This window comes from Sinocyclocheilus anshuiensis, unplaced genomic scaffold, assembly GCF_001515605.1.
Source record: "Sinocyclocheilus anshuiensis isolate Anshui unplaced genomic scaffold, SAMN03320099.WGS_v1.1 scaffold3347, whole genome shotgun sequence".
In the NCBI taxonomy this organism is placed as follows: Eukaryota; Metazoa; Chordata; class Actinopteri; order Cypriniformes; family Cyprinidae; genus Sinocyclocheilus; species Sinocyclocheilus anshuiensis.
Window position 1 is genome coordinate 19,357 of NW_015547790.1, and position 4,269 is coordinate 23,625.

At 34.7% G+C, this 4,269-nt stretch overlaps 1 pseudogene; it reads right to left on the reverse strand.

Moving 5' to 3' along the window:
- The window catches only part of LOC107704611 (zinc finger protein 3 homolog), an 11,650-nt pseudogene extending 9,568 nt beyond the window's left edge, over window positions 1-2,082 (reverse strand).
- Window positions 2,083-4,269: the final 2,187 nt, after the last annotated feature.

The following is a 4,269-nucleotide window of genomic DNA, read 5'->3' on the forward strand; positions in this document are numbered from 1 at the left end:
TTTTTTTTTTTTTTATATACAGCAATAAAAGATTACATTAAAATAGCACTTTTGTGCTTGGCTGAATCATGGTGACAATAAAAATGATTTAAAAAAAAAGGACATTTTAAAATTTGTCAGGAAGATGCTGTATGAGGATGCTGCCCTCCCCTACAGTAAGGAAAACAACAGAGTAAAAACCCAGAGTGTTTACATGCCATTCCGATAGACAACTTTTCTAGGATGCGTTTAGTAAATGTGAAATATTATGTTACTTACACATGTTAAAATACCATATGAAGTACCTTATACTAAGGTTTAGAAAAAACTACTTCATTTGGAATGGTCAACGTATTGGAATATCACTGGAAGGGCAAATTAATAGAGAATTACTGTTTATTAATTCAGACAGTTCTGATTTCAATTTGTAATGATAAAATCAGCTTATAATGTATGTATATGCATTTTAGATATTTTTCTGTTAGGTAGTTTCTCACGTTCAGATTCTCTGACATGGACTGAATAGACAGACAAAATAATGCATAATAAAGTTGGTTACAAAAATATCTTTTGTGTTGAGCAGAAATTCATATAGGTTTGGAGCAACTCGAGGGTGAGTAAAATTAGGATTTTTGTTTTTGTCAACTATTCCTTTAAGAATCAAAGTTTTAATAACTTAAGTTAGAGCTGCACGACTTATTAATACTTAGTCAGACCTGAAAGTGTTGGATCTGAAGATGATCTACTGACTGTGAATCTTTTTATGAACGCGTAGATTAGATGATTGATTGAAACTCTTCCCGCATGCAGTGCATTGATACGGTTTCTCTCCAGTGTGAATCCTCTCATGTTTTTTCAGGTCTCCTGACTGACTGAATCTCTTGTCACAGTGTGAACACATGTAAGGTTTCTCTCCAGTGTGGATCCTCAGGTGCAGTTTCATTCGTTCAGCTGTAATAAAAGTCTTCTCACACTCAAAGCACATATATTCTCTAACACCAGTGTGTATCTTCTGATGAACTTTTAAACTCTGCAGATGTGAAAAACTCTTTCCACACAAAGAACATGAATGTGGTTTCTCCTTTGCATGAACTTTCAGGTGATACTTCAGGCTTAAAGCCCACAAAAATGTTTTTCCGCATTGATAACATTCATACAGTTTTTCTCTGGTGTGGATGTTCATGTGTTTCTGAAGGTTTGATGATTCTGTGAAACTCTTCCCGCACTGATCACATGTGAACAGTTTCTCTCCAGTGTGGATCCTCTCGTGTTTTTTCAGGTCTCCTGACTGACTGAATCTGTTGTCGCAGTGTGAACACTTGTAAGGTTTCTCTCCAGTGTGGATGCTCATGTGTCTCTTAAGGTGTGATGATTCTGTGAAACTCTTCCCGCACTGATCACATGTGTATGGTTTCTCTCCAGTGTGGATCCTCATGTGATTCTCAAGTTTCTGTTTGTTTGTCAAACTCTTTCCACACTGAGTGCAGGTGAAAGATTTCTTGACTCTTCTTTTCTTTAAATCTTTCTGTTTGGTTTGAGAGCGACTCCAAGGTTTTTCTCCAGTTTTGACATGTTTTTCCTCCTCTTTATTCAGTTCTTCAGGCTCCTTGTTTTCTTCAATCAACTCTGAAATTAAAGTAAAAAACGTTTAATTTTCAGTCAATCCTGAAAATGAACCCTGAAGAAACAGTGGAAAGTAGGCAATTATATTCTACCAATCATTTTGATGCATTTTACATGACCTTAGTGACCCTGAAACTTTCCAACTACACAATTATCTAAAATAAATAAATTTTGTAAAAAAATTTTTTTCCCAGTTTATTAAAAGTGTCCTCATTATTTGCTGCTTCAACTGTATTATTGTACAGCTTTTACAATTTTTCCTACTGCAACAAAATTAAAACTGCTTGAAGCTTTATAACCTTATTGTTCTTCAGCTTCATTGATGAAGGATGAAGAATAAACACCAACCTGTTTGTTCTTCAGTGTGTTTCATTCTGCAGGGTTCTGGATCGCTCATGTTCTCTCTGTCCTTCAATAAACTCTGTCTCTGCAGATTTCACTTCTTCCTGATGCTTTGATGCTCGTCTTCACTTGTAGACTGATGGAAAAGATAAATCAGTTACTGAGTTTATGATTTTAAACTAATTCACAACTATTTAACTCTTCATGTTCACCTATCTATGCATCTTGTAAATTAACTTTCTAGTAGATTAACCGCAAAGTGTTTTATACTCATTCACAAGTTGTATCCCCTTTTTATTTTTTTAAGAATTTAATTCACATATTTAAATTCCTACATTTATATAGAGACAAAGAGACAAATATAAAAAAATTTAAAAAAACTGTGGGGGAAACCCCACACAATTAAAATACACCAAATATAAACAATGTAAGAATAAAAAAATGACAGAATAAATACAGAAATATAATTTTACAAATTTGATACATACCTATATCTTAAACTGAATAAACTGAACTAAATGAAGATCAATATTGTGTCATATAATGCTCGAGGACTGAGTGTTGGCCATAGTGATGCAGATAAATCACACCGTTTTGTGGTGGATAAACTATTGGAGTCATGTGACGTTTTGTGTGTCCAAGAGACTTTCTTACCTAAGCAGGACTTGGAAAGTCTGAATTCTATACATAAAGACTTCTATGGGGCGGGTGAATCTACCACTGACCTGAGCACTAAAATAGTTCAAGGTAGGATACCCGGTGGTGTTGCAGTATTATAGCACAAAAAGTTTGACCAAGTTAATGTGGTTAGACTGGGTGTTGATTGGGCTATAGGAATTGAGTTAATTGGTGGTGGGAAAAAGTTCATCATTCTGAACATTTATACACCTTATGAGAGTCCCCAGAATGAAGATGAATACCTTAACAGGTTGGCTTGTGTTATGTCCTTTATTCAAGATAATGCTACCACATGCTTTTTTATTGTGGGTGATATGAATGCGGATGTTTCTGATGGTAGCTCCTTATTTGCCAATCATTTAATTCAGTTTTGCTCTGATAATGGTCTGGTCCTCTCCAGTAAAGAACATTTACCTGCTAAAAGTTACACGTATATCAGTGATGCATGGCATACAACCTCATGGTTAGATCATTGCATCTGCACAACTGATGCACATGATTCCTTAGAGTCCATGAGAATTAATTATGAGTTTGCCACTACTGATCATGTGCCTTTTTCTATGTCTATAAATCTGGGCAATTTACCTAGTGGGGTAAGCGGGTCAGAGGAGATTACTCAAATGTGGCAAAAGCATTATTATGAGCTGTTTAACTGTGTTAAGAGTAACTCTTTTGTAGTGGGCAACATTGATAATGATGAAGTTGTGAATGTCTCTCCGCAAGAAGTTTATGATGCAGTTATGATGCTAAAAAGTAATAAGGCATGTGGGTATGGATACGATATCTGCTGAACATTTAAAATTTGCAAGTAGAAAATTATATCCTTTGCTGGCTATTTATTTTACTGGGGTTTTGGTTCATGGCATTTTACCAGATTCGATCTTATCTGTTATGTTAGTGCCTATTATTAAAGACAGAGCTGGTAAAATAAATAGCATGGATAATTACCGGCCTATAGCCTTGGCCAGTACTTTATCCAAGGTTATTGAAAGGATTTTATTGAATAAGATGGAACATTTTGTCCTGACTTCTGATAACCAGTTTGGTTTTAAACCGAAACATAGCACTGATATGTGTATTTTTGCTCTAAAGGAGATTTTAGATTTTTATAACAGCCATAATTCCACAATTTTTATGTGTTTTATTGATGCTTCTAAAGCCTTTGATCGTGTAAATCATGAAAAATTATTTTTTTAAGTTATACAATAGAGGAGTGCCCAAATTTTTAGTGAGAATTTTGTTTTTTTGGTATGCTCATCAATTAATGTATGCAAAATGGGGTAATTGTGTGTCTGCTCCATTCAGTGTATGTAATGGAGTCAGACAGGGAAGCATTTTGTCTCGCTTTTTAATGTTTATATGGATGATTTATCAAAGCTGTTGAATGGTTGTAGAACAGGTTGTATGGTTGGTCTTACTATTATAAACCATTTGATGTATGCAGATGATTTGGTGATTTTTTGTCCATATAGTGCTGGTCTTCAACAGTTACTGAGGATTTGTTCTCGATATGGTTAGATTTTGATATTAAATATAATGCCAAAAAGAGTAATATTATGATTGTTAGGAGTAGGGGGGACAGAAAACTGACATTTCCTGACTTCTCTGTCTGGGAGTGTCCTTAAGGTATGTAATGAGGTTAAATAC